The sequence below is a fragment of the Schistocerca piceifrons genome, chromosome 4 (genome assembly GCF_021461385.2).
Source record: "Schistocerca piceifrons isolate TAMUIC-IGC-003096 chromosome 4, iqSchPice1.1, whole genome shotgun sequence".
In the NCBI taxonomy this organism is placed as follows: domain Eukaryota; kingdom Metazoa; phylum Arthropoda; class Insecta; order Orthoptera; family Acrididae; genus Schistocerca; species Schistocerca piceifrons.
This window is the reverse complement of record NC_060141.1, coordinates 263,699,246-263,715,502: the sequence shown is the minus strand read 5'-3', so window position 1 is coordinate 263,715,502 and position 16,257 is coordinate 263,699,246.

The window sequence follows — 16,257 nt, the reverse complement described above, 5'->3', positions numbered from 1 at the left end:
TAAGGTGTGTGCAAACCTGAAAGTTGGAGTTGGAGGTTTGAGCGAAACCTCTCAAATCTGTGGGTTCAAACCACATCTGCGCAGACAAGTTGGAGCGTGTGGACAGGAGATCGCCGCAAATCTGGCGCGAAACAGCTGTTTGTTCAGTCTAGTGTTTGTATTTGTGCGCACAGGGCATTAAAATGGCTGATACTCGTCAGTGTTCTCAAGAGTTTCTAAGTGAATTCATTGAAACATATAGAAACCACCCATGTTTGTGGAAGATTAAAGTAAAGAATGTAGTGACTGAGACAAAAAGACAGGAGCAGACAACGCTCTTATTGAAAAATTGCGGGCATTATTTCACTCAACTCTTGTTTCGATATTGCAGTTGAAAATTTCAAACCCTTGTAGCTCCTTCCTGTTGCTAGGAATCTTAATGTTACCGCCAGCCGTTCATGAGGAGACATTGCCCTTCTCTATACAAGTACTTTTTCTCATAATATGAGAGGTTACAAGCTTTAAGAGATAATTATAAGTTTCGACATCCATCCGAAAATAATTTCGCCAGTCGTTAGGTTCGCCCTGCAACTCTCGCAGTAAATTTACGTGAGAAAACTGCTTCCGCTTTAGCAGCCACTGTCTACATCATTTTGACCGCTTTATCTGTTTCCTACGGTTGGTCTGAATGTTTTTTGCAACACAAGTTGCGAACACAGACCACAACAGAACTTCCTCCATTTCTATATTTCAAAATAACTGAATTAAATTTTTGACGTTTACGGGGAGCGTAGTCGCTTGCTACTGATTTCTTTTTTACACCGACAGATGGCGGGCGAGTAGTAGATTGGGGTTTGTGTCGTGTGAACACACCACATTTGCAGCGATCTTTTGCATGTACAGACATCTGCGCCGATGTCTGCGCAGACAGATCGTTGCGTGTGGACCGGGCTTTAGGTCTGTTTTTCAATGTTCTGTTTTTCTTTTTTAATTTCAGATTATAAATATGGTTAGTCTATATAAATGGAAGATTGGAGCGAGAAATTACGGAAATTATACAAAAGATCTTGAAAAGTGTTTGGAAGGAATTAGGTCAGGTCAAAAAGTCACAGAACTGCTGCAAATACGTATGGGATTCCAAGAAACACCTTAAAGAATAAACTGAAAGGGAAATTTAGTAACAAACATGGTCACCCAACAACATTTAGCCCTGAGGAGCAGAAAATGTTTGTGGATCACATCAGTAAAATAGCTGAATTTGGCTTACCACTTGTTCAGACTGATCTTAGATTTGTTATTGAAAGCTATATGGACAAGAAAGGCATTGTGGTCAACTGCTTCAAAGACAATCTACCTGGTTACGAATTTATTAAATCCTTCCTTAGAAGGCATAAAGAACTAACCTCACGATTTTGTAGCAATATCAAACGTGTGAGAGCAGCAATTGACAAGACTGTCGTTAATGAGTATGTTGACCACCTTGAGGTTTCAGTTAACGATGTCTCTCCAGAAAACGTTTGGAATTATGATGAGACCAACCTTAGTGATAATCCTGGCACAGTCAATGTAATTTGCAAGAAAGGGATTACATATGTGGAGAAAATCATGAATAGCTCAAAAACTTCAACGTCTATTATGCTGTATGGGAATGCTGTGGGAGAGCTGTTGCCACCATATGTTGTCTATCAAGCTGAGAATCTGTGGACAACATGGACCGAAGGTGGTCCATTAGGATGCCATTACAATTACACTAAACTTGGGTGGTCTGATGGTGCAACATTTGAGGACTAGTTTAGGGTTCTTTTGCTACCAAGCCTCAACAAACAGCAAGGCATGAAATTAGTGATTGGTGACAACTTGTCTACTCACATCAATCCAGTAATCCTAAAACAGTGTGAGGAAAATAGCATTAGACTTGTGTGTCCCCACTCCTAGCTCCACCCACCTCACACAGCCTCTGGACATAGCACATTTTGCTCCAATGAAGAAAGCTTGGAGATATATTTTGAGCCAGTGGAAGGACTCTCCAAGTGGAAAGAAACATGAAGGGCTGCCAAAAGATGTGTTCCCACAACTTTTGAGGAAACTAATGTAAGAGATGGAACACAGTGGAAAGGCAAAAAAATTAATTTCTGGCTTCCATAAATGTGGAATACATCCCTTTGATAAAAATGCTGTTTTGAGTTCTTTGCCAAATGTAGAAGTTGCAGTAGAGGATGTTAGCAACACTTTCATACAGCATCTGATTCAGAAAAGGAATGAACGTAAGATACCAGTAGAAAAGAGGACATGCAGGAAATTAAATGTTCCACCAGGAAAAAGTATCTGCCCACAAGACTTGAATGATTCACCCCTAACTTCAGGTACAATTGCCTCTGTTTCGAGTGACGACAGTTCTATTCCGAAAAAGAAGAGAAGACCAAGAAAAATAATAGAGGCCTTTGAATCTTCAGAGTCTGATAATTTTAGCATTCATGATTCATTATCAGAGTTGGAAATTTCTGAGGAAGAAATCTGAGCAGCAAGAATCTACACATACGACTCACCCCATATTACCAAGAGAGGATTTTCGACTATTGTAAAAGTGGGTGACTTTGTGACAGTTATTTATGATGAACAAGAATACCCTGTAGTGATCCTAAAAATAGACCTTCTGGAAGGTCCTACAGTGGACTGTATGGAGAAAAGTAAGAAATGCTGGAAGTGGCCCCACAAGAAAGACATAATGACATATCCGTGGTCATCTGTTGCAAGAAAAATTTCCCCCCAAAACTGCTTTCCAAGAGGGAATTATTTCAAATACCTGAGCTGGACAGTTTATATCAGATATAGTGTAAAGTGTCCCACTGTTTTCTTTAAACATTTTTAGCAATAACATTTGTTGTATGCATGTACGGGTAATGGATTTGTTCGGTTCAGAATTTTCTTGTAAATAAACTAAAATTCCTTGAAATATTGCTATGTTTTGTTGCTGTACTATCACAATTCCTTATAATCAGATGTACAATTGACCCAAAACGATGAAAAGGGTTGTTAATTAGGAAAAAAATTTATTGGGACAAAGTAGCCCCACTTTGGTACAAAATTGACCCACATTTTGAAAAAATAAAATCAGTTACCATAAAAGTCTGCAGAAGCCATTAATGTGGTGTAATAGTTGAGAAAACATCTGTTAAATAAAACAATTTTTTTGTGAAATTATTGTTACAGATTTATTCGAAATATTACAGAATTAAACTAGAAATAGCAAATAATTGGGCCATTGTAGCCCCAGTTGACAGTATTGTTGCTGCTTGGTTCCAAGTGCCTACTCAGTTATTTCAGTTATAGAATGTATTTAACACGTTGACTGTCACGTGGTTAGCGATGGTTGTTTCAGTGCCAGGCCAGTCTAAAGCTGAGTTCATACACGCATCTAATGTGGCGCCACAGCTTGAAGCTTTCTGTAGTGGTACCGTGAGCTACCGCTCACACAGGACACCATGAATTCTATGTAGTTCCCCAGCTTCCAGTACGACGTCAATTGAAATTATTCGAGCGGATACGAATGTTATAGAGCAAATTATGGCCTTTTAGAACTTTGACAAGAGTTAAATACAACACAGGAAATATCAGGGCCACAAACACCTTTATAATATAAACAACATTCGGAGACGAAAATGCTGTCTGCAGTGGAAACGTAACCGACAGATGGCATGTAAATATCATCCACATATACGCCAATCTTCCAAAATTTTAGACTCTTGTTGTATTCGTTGATATAGGCATTTTCACTTTTTTCAGAAATAAAATAAAAGCACGCTGAAATCGAGTGGACTACATCTGCAATTACTCCACAACAACTGTGACAAAATGCTTGTGTTTCGATATACTATCAACAGGGAGCAGTGGTGGTACGACAGTGGCGCAACAAAGTACAGCTTTTTGCAGCGTGACAAAGTTGCGTTTCTGAAGTTGCGCCACTAAAAATTGGGAGTTGACACATGCAACTGCATTATGCTGTTACCTACATAGCCACTTTCGTTGCGTAGAATGAACAGAGAAATTCTCTGACAAATTAACTGCAGCGGCTTTACCTGTACCTGATTTTTTTTTCTTTAGATGCTTCTGCCTTATTTTGGCCATCTGCTAAAACTGACATATTTACCCTCGAACTTGTGCACTTAAGAGGATTATTCCCTGTCCAATGTGTCACAGCAGCACGATTTATTGATTAGCTCCTTCTCTTGAATGTGCAAAGAATATGCTTTTCTAATGCTGAGTAGATGAGATTTTGTTAGGGCTACAGTCTCAATCCCAATATATTTCACAAGAGTATTGTAGACATGTGACAACTGATTATTCATCCATATTCTCAAACAATCACGCTATGTTCTCAGCAAGCCCTACTTTACATTCACATTGCTGCGGGAGTGTCAATCACCTATACATGACGTTTGAACTTTTTTGTACAGGTTTCTTCAGTAACAGTCAAACTGTTTTTCTGTGTAACTGTACACTCTCAGTGAATCAGTTACTTGTGAGCAAGTTATAAGTTCACGGAATTCGCGCTATGGCATATTGGTGATGGGGCCACAAAGTCAGTTTTTTTTCCTAACAGTACTGAAAAAATCCTATACACTTGCTTTTGGCCCAAATTAGAATTAGTTACAATAAGTATGGGATTGAGAATTCTAACAGCTTTTGTCAATGACGATGTAGTGTTATGTTCATAACCTGGAGTTCTATAAATAATACTTTGTTGTGTTGACTTTATTTTTCTTTGAAACCACATGACATTTTGAAATGCACAGAGTAGGAGATATAGGTATCAAATTACTCGTTTTGGATGTGTGATATTTGTCCTGTATCAAAACAAAAGCTTCCAAATAAAATTTTCGAATCAAAAACGCTGTGTTTTGCGATTAACTGTACAAGAAGACCAAGAACTGGTGACCCTGATGTGATTTAAATAAGAAATAGATATGTGGAAGGTAGAGGGAACAATAATATCCCGAACAGTGAAACGAAAATAAAAGTAGAAAAAGTTAGTGTGAAACTGAAAAGCCTGATATATCGGTATGGTTTTGTCATGCTGAAGCGCAATTTATAATCATGGACACAGACTGAAGCAACCAAATTCAGTTACTTGTTAGCTCTTAGAGTCCTGACTTGTCGAAAATGTATGGGATCTCGTGGACACTGACGAAAGCAACAAATATTCGTTAGCTAAAGAGAGACTATTAATTACTTTTAAGACAAGTGAAGAATGTCAACTAAGAAATTAATTAGCGAATTAGAAATTGGTGATAGGGAACCCAGTCAGTTACATTGGAATATGAAAAGTTACAGAGGACCAAACATTTCAGATAAGGTTTTAAAGACACTCTGCTAGACAAATTGCCTCTGTAGTGTCCGAATATTTTAATAGTCTCTGAAAAAAATGTGGAGAGACTGGCGGAAATGGCTGATCAGATGAGGGAAATGCGAAACACTCAGCAGCTTCAGTCATCTTCAATGGAAGTGTCCCCTGTTGTGTGTGATTCTTCTCTATCAGTGAAAGATCTTCTGGTAAGGATCGAAGAGGTTGAAACTAAAGTCCAAAAATCCAGATCTCAGGAGCCACAGTATCAATCATGATGATTTTCTCGAAGCAGAAGCCACAGCAAACTGAGATACAATAGTTCAGGAGAGTACTACTATTTTCATTTTCATTATGCCTCAAAGTGCAGACCTGAGAAGTTGTCCAACCTTGCCAATGGAAAAGTGAGGAAAACAGCAGCGCCACAGTCTAACATAACAGTCGCAACACTCATTGCTGTAAAAGTTGTTACCGTTTGACAGATGGAGCGACACTAGCGCTCCAAGCAGCTAGTAAGGTGAACAATAGACGCGTCGAAAGCATAATATTTGTCTTGCATCCATTTCCTATGTAATTCAAGAAATACACTCCTGGAAATTGAAATAAGAACACCGTGAATTCATTGTCCCAGGAAGGGGAAACTTTATTGACACATTCCTGGGGTCAGATACATCACATGATCACACTGACAGAACCACAGGCACATAGACACAGGCAACAGAGCATGCACAATGTCGGCACTAGTACAGTGTATATCCACCTTTCGCAGCAATGCAGGCTGCTATTCTCCCATGGAGACGATCGTAGAGATGCTGGATGTAGTCCTGTGGAACGGCTTGCCATGCCATTTCCACCTGGCGCCTCAGTTGGACCAGCGTTCGTGCTGGACGTGCAGACCGCGTGAGACGACGCTTCATCCAGTCCCAAACATGCTCAATGGGGGACAGATCCGGAGATCTTGCTGGCCAGGGTAGTTGACGTACACCTTCTAGAGCACGGTGGGTGGCACGGGATACATACGGACGTGCATTGTCCTGTTGGAACAGCAAGTTCCCTTGCCGGTCTAGGAATGGTAGAACGATGGGTTCGATGACGGTTTGGATGTACCGTGCACTATTCAGTGTCCCCTCGACGATCACCAGTGGTGTACGGCCAGTGTTGCAGATCGCTCCCCACACCATGATGCCGGGTGTTGGCCCTGTGTGCCTCGGTCGTATGCAGTCCTGATTGTGGCGCTCACCTGCACGGCGCCAAACACGCATACGACCATCATTGGCACCAAGGCAGAAGCGACTCTCATCGCTGAAGACGACACGTCTCCATTCGTCCCTCCATTCACGCCTGTCGCGACACCACTGGAGGCGGGCTGCACGATGTTGGGGCGTGAGCGGAAGACGGCCTAACGGTGTGCGGGACCGTAGCCCAGCTTCATGGAGACGGTTGCAAATGATCCTCGCCGATACCCCAGGAGCAACAGTGTCCCTAATTTGCTGGGAAGTGGCGGTGCGGTCCCCTATGGCACTGCGTAGGATCCTACGGTCTTGGCGTGCATCCGTGCGTCGCTGCGGTCCGGTCCCAGGTCGACGGGCACGTGCACCTTCCGCCGACCACTGGCGACAACATCGATGTACTGTGGAGACCTCACGCCCCACGTGTTGAGCAATTCGGCGGTACGTCCACCCGGCCTTCCGCGTGCCCACTATACGCCCTCGCTCAAAGTCCGCCAACTGCACATACGGTTCACGTCCACGCTGTCGCGGCATGCTACCAGTGTTAAAGACTGCGATGGAGCTCCGTATGCCACGGCAAACTGGCTGACACTGACGGCGGCGGTGCACAAATGCTGCGCAGCTAGCGCCATTCGATGGCCAACACCGCGGTTCCTGGTGTGTCTGCTGTGCCGTGCGTGTGATCATTGCTTGTACAACCCTCTCGCAGTGTCCGGAGCAAGTATGGTGGGTCTGACACACCAGTGTCAATGTGTTCTTTTTTCCATTTCCAGGAGTGTATTTGAGTTGTTTTCTTGCCTCCAAGGGTTTGTGTAGTATCGGAAGGCATATATGTTTCCAAAAAATGATTCTAAAATAAGCGCAAGAGTGGACAAAAACAATGAATTGAGTGGCAAGCTACAAGACATTCGTGAAGAAACACTTGTGACGTTGGATAGAATTGCAGCTTACCTCGTTGATATCAACAGAATATAAACACACAGATTTACATGTAAGAAGTACAGACATTTACCTCTACACGCAAAAGCGATCGACAGCTCATTTATTGTTCGGTAGGTCTACCGCGTTTGACATTGTTGCCTGTTGCCACAAGTACGGCCTTAATCTTTATATTATTCTAAGTAGGACAAGCAACTGCCAAATAGTGGATGAAATATGTTGAAAACATTATAATGACCTAATTACATTACATTTTACGCAAAACCAAATATTTGAATAATTTTCAAACAATCTGTCAGTGAACAAGGTGCTAACAAAATAATGTCATCACACAAAGGAAGCAAGGAAAATTAAGTGACTAACAACAGAAGTGAATGAAATACATACCAAACATTACGCATCTGTAAGACATGAATAACTGCACTTAATCTAACCACTTCATCGTCAAAGCAGGTCTGTGTTGACGATTCTCACGAATCTGGTACTGATACATGGAGAATAGAACTGGCTGCCTCTGTGTCATAGGACTGTATTACAGCATTGGATGGATTGTCGAATCTTTGTGGCAGTTTCCTCTTCATCGTCAGTTGAGGTGGCTTATTTGAGATGTCAAACGGTGTGGGTACTGCATTCCTCATGAGTTTGTTATTGTCTGTGTTCATGAACTGGTTTTGTTCGAATGCAGTGAACAAAACCTGATATTATTATGCAGGTAAAATGGATATTTTTTTCATAAGGTCTTATCGTCTGCTATTAACTAGCCGTTTTCTGCTCCTAAAACGAAACATTAATCATTAATACACATGTAGTTTGGAAGTGAATCCTGACGATACAGTTTAGTAACATGATGGTATATACCTCTCAGGATCCTTGGGAACCTAAAAAAATAAGGTTGTGGTGTCTTCCTTCTGTTGTTGCTGCAATTTATTGCTTTACAAACGCTTCCGCTTGTAAAAACCATTGTAGAAATCAAAAGAAACAACCACTATTCGCTTTCACGATCGCCCCCAACTCACAGTTTAAGCTACTGGCCGCTTGGGGCGCTGCTGGCGTGGTAGGCAACAAAATCGAGGCGAAGTGTCGTGACTGTCATGTTAGACTATGGTAGCACCCAAGTGTTCTGCCCAAAGGTTATACTAGGCCGCTAATATCGACTGTTTGTTAGAGATAAAATTTCAGGGCTACATTTTCTGGTTAATAGCGGTGCTGGTGTTCCCATTACAGACCAATTCACACTCACCATCATGTCATGTCACATACCATCTCATCAAAACATTCTGCAATGCATTTCAAATGGCGGCATCCACACTGACCATCCCAGCCCATCACGTCACATCACATTGCATCACGTCGCAGCACTGTTAAGATTTCTTGGGAAGAAAGTTTTGATAGTTGATGTTGTGACCACCAAGCTCATTTCCTCCTGGTACATGGCCATGACAGGTCTCTATATTTCGTTTCATCATGGTTGATATCAGTTGTTTTTGTTCATTATTTGTTGTAAATTTTTTCTTCTCATTATTTCTTCTGTTAAAATTTACAATAAATGACGAAAGATTGATTGAAGCATTCAGGCAGCTGTCTGAACTGTATAACATGAGCATCCTAAATTACTTGTCCTCTACTAAAATTATGAAGTGAATTTCTATACATACCAGTACCGCATTTAATATTTTACAATGAAGTGGATTTCATTAGGGCTGCAACTGAAAGTAGAAATAGTACTGTGTGTAGAATTACATTGATTACTAGGTGGAATTTATTTGTATGTTAGGGATACGTAGTGTTCCATAAAGAAATAAACTGAAACCTTCAGATACTGCGAGATGTTTGTTTAAATATGCGTTTGTGGTGGGCTTATTTATGGTTAAGTAGCTCTCTGGATTGGATGTAAAATAGTTTTCCAAGCATCAGTGGTCAGTATTTATGTGGTTTTACTAGCTAACCTCAGTACAAATAAAACACTTGAACCATTAAAAGCCAAATACCAGATGTAAAGAAACCCTATAAATCTTAAACGGAAAGGCATTGAGAGAGATATGACTACTGCAAAAAAATTACCTCTGGACTAGCAACTAAACTTCCATTACACACACCAGGTTTTCATGGGATGTGATGACAGCTCATACCAATGTGTTCTTTTTAGTAAATCTTGGTGCAATTTTATGTAAGAAATGAGAAACTGATGCTTCAACTTTCTAAAATATAAAATGTAGATTCTTCTTCCTCGAGCTCCTTGTAAAGTACAACATAACGACATTTTTCTGACCCACATCCTCTTTTTGTGTTGTTTTGAACTTCTGTGTTCCTTCTCTAATATACAAGCTATCCCTGCAAGGTGCAAACTATTTGAGTACAACAAATGTCATTTTCATACTACTGTGAACTCCAGCATCCAGTTATATAAGCTACTGCATTGTGTTTGTGCACTTCACATGTAGAAACAGTTGAAAATTATCTTAGAAAGATCGTAATTCCCGCGAAAAAGAAACAGCTGAGGTCGACTGTGGGAGTTGATATCACGTGACTTGAATTGACTTAATGTACCATGGGCTGTGACATGATGGGCAATGTGGATATACCTTGATGTGATGGTGCCATGATGGCCAGTTTGAACTGGCCTTATAGTAGCATGTCCCAACGATATGGTTAAAGTGATAGACTACAAATTTTATGCTGCAAGTGCATCTAAGGTTAAAACTTGTGGATGAAAGTTATTGAATCTAGATTTAACTTTAAAACAGTTTTGAGTGGGTCTTCATTGTAGCCAGCACAACAAAATGTATAATCGGTGTAGACTTTCTTCATTAGTTTGGTTTATTAATAGACCTGAAAAGAAAATTATTAGTTGGCAGCAACATTCAGTTACACATGGCTCCACTACAGTGTGCGGTTGATTTGCCTGCTGCCATTAGTTCATGCCATGCTAACTGTAAATACACTGAACTACTTAAAAGCTTTCCTGAATTGATGAATCCCACACTTATGCAACCAGTAGTGGCTCACCAGTTTACTCTAAAGCATGTAGGTTAGATTCACATAAACTAAATTTGGCTTAACAAGAATTGCAGTTCCTAATGAACCATAATATAATATTTTCTTTCTAAATCCCATTGGGCTAGTTCTTTGCATATGGTTTGTGGAGACTACTTACGTCTTAATGGCCAGATCCTTCTTGACTGCTATCCAGTTTGTCACATAAATAATGTAAATTTCATCCTTATGGGCAAGAAAATATTCTCTAAAGTCAATCGCCTCAAAGCATATTACCAAATCCCACTAACTGAAAGTGATAAGGAAAATATTGCTGTGGTCACACCTTTTGAACTTCATGAATTAAGTTTCATGCCATTTGACCACTGGAATGCACCCAATACCTTTGAGAGGGTTATTAATGAAGCTCTGAGAGATTTGTATAGCTGTTTTGCATATTTAGATGGTGTACTGATAGCTTATAGCTCTCCAGGAGAACATACTCAGCATTTAACTATCCTGATTGAACAACTGAACACTTTTGGGTTGATGATTATGTTGGAAAATGTGTGCTTAGAGTTCAAGAAATTAGCTTTTTAGGTCAGGTGATTACTCCAGAAGGTATCAATCGAGACCCAAAACAAGTACAGGAGGTAACTAATCTCAAACTTCCAGGTACTGTGCCAGAATTACATCATTTTCTTGCCATACTGAATTTTTACCAAAGGCATTTGGAACATGCTGCAGAACATCAAGCTATTCTAAATGATTACCTGAAGAATACCAAGAAAAATGACAAAAGAAGCATACAGTGGACAGACACTGCAGTAAAGCAGTTTGAGAATTGCAAAATTAAACTTGCAGATGCAGCCCTGTTAAGATTCCTGAATGTGAACAATGATCTTCCATAATTTATAGATGCTTCAGATTTTGCATGCAGTGGAGAGCTTCAACAGAAAAAAGAAAGAAATAGATACCAACTGGTTTCTGCTCCAAAATGTTCTCGGCATCCCACAAGAAATGTTCAACATATTATAGGGAACTTCTTAGCTTGTAAATGGCAACAAAGGTATTTTAAGTACATCCTTGAAGGAGGTTCATTAGTAGTGCATATTGACCATGCTCCTTTGATGCATTCTTTTAAACAACGAAATGATAAGGCAACCCATAAGCAGTAGCATCCCATACAGTTCATACCACAATTTACAACAGATATAAGACACATTTCTGGAAAAAGAAACACCATGGCTGACAACCTATCCAGAGTGGAAGAAGTAGTGCTAATTGATTATGGGAATACAGCAGATGCTCAAGTGAGTGAGGAAGAACTCGAGAAACTTCACTCTAGTCCTCATAACACACTGAAATTTAAACAGCTTGGAACCCCAGGTGGAAGGTTATTATTGTGTGATGTATCAACAAGTAACACTCATCCTTCCATTTCCCAGCAATTTAGGTATTCTGTTTTTCAGCATTAACACAGAATGACACATCCTGCTATTAAATCTTTTGTGAAATTACTTACATGCAGATTTATTTGGTCAAACATCAAACAAGATCTCCAAAACTGGGCAAAATCATGTGTAGGATCATGTCAAAAGAAAAACGTGATTAGACACACTAAATCTGCTATTCGTCAGTTTTGAAGCACAGATTGGCGATGTAAGGTGGAACACATCGATCTGATTGGCCCGTTGCCTCTCTCAGATGAATTCATATGGTGTTTAACAAGTATTGATCAGTTTAGCAACTATGTGATGTTCAAGCAGAAACCATAGCACAAGTGTTTTGTAACTCTTGGATCACTATATTTGGAGCACCTAACTAAATAGTGACTGACCAAAGAGCTGGGTTCCGGTCAGAGCTGTCCTGTTTATTGGGTAACATTTGTGGTTCTAAATTAACTCAAGCAACAGCATATCATCCACAATCAAATGGAAAAACAGATATATTCTATTGGATATCGAAGGCATCAATCAGAGTATGGGATAAAAATAAATAGAGTGACGCGATTCCTACAATTCTACTAGGAATGTGTTGCTATGTGAGAGAAGAAGAAGATCAACAAGTGTGTATCTTCTTGAAACTAAAGCAGTTTGGTTGTCTTAATCCTCTTAACCATTTTCAGCCCCTTGTTGTTGTTGTGGTCTTCAGTCCAGAGACTGGTTTGATGCACCTCTCCATGCTACTCTATACTGTGCAAGGTTCTTCATCTCCCAGTACCTACTGCAACCTACACCCTTCTGAATCTGTTTAGTGTATTCATCTCTTGGTCTTCCTCGACGATTTTTACCCTCCACGCTGCCCTCCAATACTAAATTGGTGATACCTTGATGCCTCAGAATATGTCCTACCAACTGATCCCTTCTTCTAGTCAAGTTGTGCCACAAATTTCTCTTCTCTCCAATTCTGTTCATTGCCTCCTCATTAGTTATGTGATCTACCCATCTAATCTTCAGCATTCTTTTGTAGCACCACATTTCGAAAGCTTCTATTCTCTTCTTGTCCAAACTGTTTATCGTCCATGTTTCACTTCCATAAATGACTTCACTCCATACAAATACTTTCAGAAAAGACTTCCGGACACTTAAATCTATACTCGATGTTAACAAATTTCTCTTCTTCAGAAACACTTTCCTTGCCATTGCCAGTATAATTTTATATCCTCTCTACTTCGACCATCATCAGTTATTTTGCTCCCCAAATAGCAAAACTCCTTTACTACTTTAAGCGTCTCATTTCCCAATCTAACTCCCGCAGCATCACCCGATTTAATTTAACTACATTCAATTATCCTCGTTTTGCTTTTGTTGATGTTCATCTTATATCCTCCTTTCAAGACAATGTCCATTCCGTTCAGCTGCTCTTCCAAGTCCTCTGCTGTCTCTGACAGAATTACAATGTCATCGGCGAAACTCAAAGTTTTTATTTCTTCTCCATGAATTTTAATTCCTACTCCAAATTTTTCTTTCGTTTCCTTTACTGCTTGCTCAATATACAGATTGAATAACATCAGTGATAGGCTACAACCCTGTCTCACTCCCTTCCCAACCACTGCTTCCTTTTCATGCCCCTCGACTCTTATAGCTGCCATCTGGTTTCTGTACAAATTGTAAATAGCCTTTCGCTCCCTGTACTTGACTCCTGCCACCTTGAGAATTCGAAAGAGAGTATTCCAGTCAACATTATCAAAAGCTTTCTCCAAGTCTAGAAATGCTAGAAATGTAGGTTTGCCTTTCCTTAATCTATTTTCTAAGATAAGTCGTAGGGTCAGTATTGCCTCATGTGTTCCAACATTTCTATGGAATCCAAACTGATCTTCCCCGAGGTCGGCTTCTACCAGTTTTTCCATTCGTCCCTTAAGAATTCGTGTTAGTATTTTGCAGCTGTGGCTTATTAAACTGATAGTTCGGTAATTTTCACATCTGTCAACACCTGCTTTCTTTGGGATTGGAATTATTATATTCTTCTTGAAGTCTCAGGGTATTTCCCCTTGTCTCAATCTCTTCGTCATCTGCAGAGCTAGTTGGCATATAAACTTGTACTACTGTAGTAGGCGTGGGTTTCGTGTCTATCTTGGCCACAATAATGCGTTCACTATGCTGTTTGTAGTCGCTTACCTGCACTCCTATTTTTTTTATTCATTATTAAACCTACTCCTACATTACCCCTAACTTATTTTGTATTTATAACCCTGTAGTCACCCGACCAGAAGTCTTGTTCCTCTTGCCACTGAACTTCACTAATTCCCACTATATCTAACTTGAGCCTATTCATTTCCCTTTTTAAATTTTCTAAACTACCTGTCTACTTAAGGGATCTGACATTCCACGCTCCGACCCGTAGAATGCCAGTTTTTTTTTCTCCTGATAACAAAGCCCTCCTTAGTAGTCCCCGCCTAGAGATATGAATGGGGGACTAAGAGTATCAAATCCCAAAGAAACTTAGTTGAAACTAAGTTTCTGCCTTTTTGAACATCTTGAAATGTTATCAATGGAACAAATGGGGCATCAGCTGGAAATTGTCAGCATAGTGGTTCCATGACAGCTGCCATTGAAATAAGAGATCCGTTTTTAGCACAAAATAGTTGGCAAATTTACTACCACTTTGTAGCACTTGCTTTCAGGTTCAAATTTCTCCTCCTTTGCACCTTCTATGAATTTCCCAATATGCAGAATGATTGACATTGTCCTTTATAAGTAATTCTCAAACCCCTTATCAAAACCGTTATGTAGAGGAAGAGCATCAGAGTCTCATCATCCATCATTCCAGAAATGTAGGCCACAATGTCACAGTTCCAACAGCTGAACTTAAGAAACACCTAACCTAACCTAACTCTTTCATGAATGCCCTGTCACACTGGGACCTGTCCCATGGTATTTGTTATATCTTGTTGCTCTCTTTGATAAAGCATCATAATGGCTTACTGGAGGTCGCTCGTTTGAAACTAATCCTGGGCATGGATGTTTATGAGCTAGTGTCTTTCCCTGTATGTATATGTATGTAGATGAGAGAATGGCATTGCTTATTAAAGAAAATGTGTTGGATTATTTTCAGAAGTACATGAGAATGCAGAAGTAAATGTCAAGTGTTTTCACCAGTTTTATGAAAAGGGTAGATTGCTACTCATTGTAAAGGTGATACGTTGAGTTGCAAACAGGCATAACAAGAAGACTGTTACACACTTGGCTTTTGGCCAAAGCTTTCTCAGTAAAGAGTAGAAAACACACACATTCACACAAGCAAGCATACCTCACATGACTGCTCTCTCTGCCCACTGCAATCAGAATGAAGTGCTGTCATGTGGAGCAGAAACAGCAATCTGGAGTGGTCAGGTAATGGAGAGGGTTAGCAGGGTTGAAGAGACAACCTTGCCTGACAGAGAGTGCAGGGACCAGTTGGTGGTCAGACAAGGCTGCCTGGCACAGCATAGGGACGCTATAGGAGAGAATAGAGGGAAGTGGGAAACAGAAAAGGAGGAGAGCAGTGGGGGAAGGGGAGGGGGGAAGATCCGTGGTGTCGACAGAGAGTGGAACAAAATAATAATGTGGGACATGAATTGGGAAGAAATGATAGGATAGAGGAGGCAGAAATTGCTGGATGGAAATGTAGGGACAGTAGGTTACCTCGGGTTGAGGCCAGGAGGATTTCGGGGATGGAGAATGCTTTGAAGGATATTTCTCATCTGCACTGTTCAGAGAAACTGGTGGTGGAGGGGAGGATCCAGATGGCCTGGGCAGTGAAACTAGCCACTGAAATCAATTGCATGTTCTGCCACAGGGTGTCCACTTAGCTTTTGGCCACACTTTGTTATTGGTCATTTACCCTAGTAGTCATACCAATGTGGAAAGCTTAGCATGATTGCAGCAAAGCTGGTATATGACATGGTGCAGTCTCTGATGGGGTAGGATAACCCTGTGACAGGACTGGAATAGGAAGTGCTGGCTGTGTGGATTCAACAGTTCTTGCACCTGGGTGATATGATCTCTATGGCAAGGCTCTGGGATTGAGACTGGCGTAAAGATGGACTGTGATGTTGTGGAGTTCAAGTGGGCGGTGGAATACCGCTTTGGGGGTGGGTGGGAAGAAGATTGTCCAGCATATTCCTCATTTCAAGCCATGAGATAGATAATCAAAGCCCTGATGAAGGATGTGGTTCAGTTGTTCTAGTCTATGGTGGTAACTGGTAACACAGGGGGTACTCTTTTGTAGCTGGTTCTTGGTGGTTGTATGAGGATCGGGTGTCTGTAGGGGTGTAGCATGGAAATCTGTTTGCAGACTAGATCAGGGTGTTAG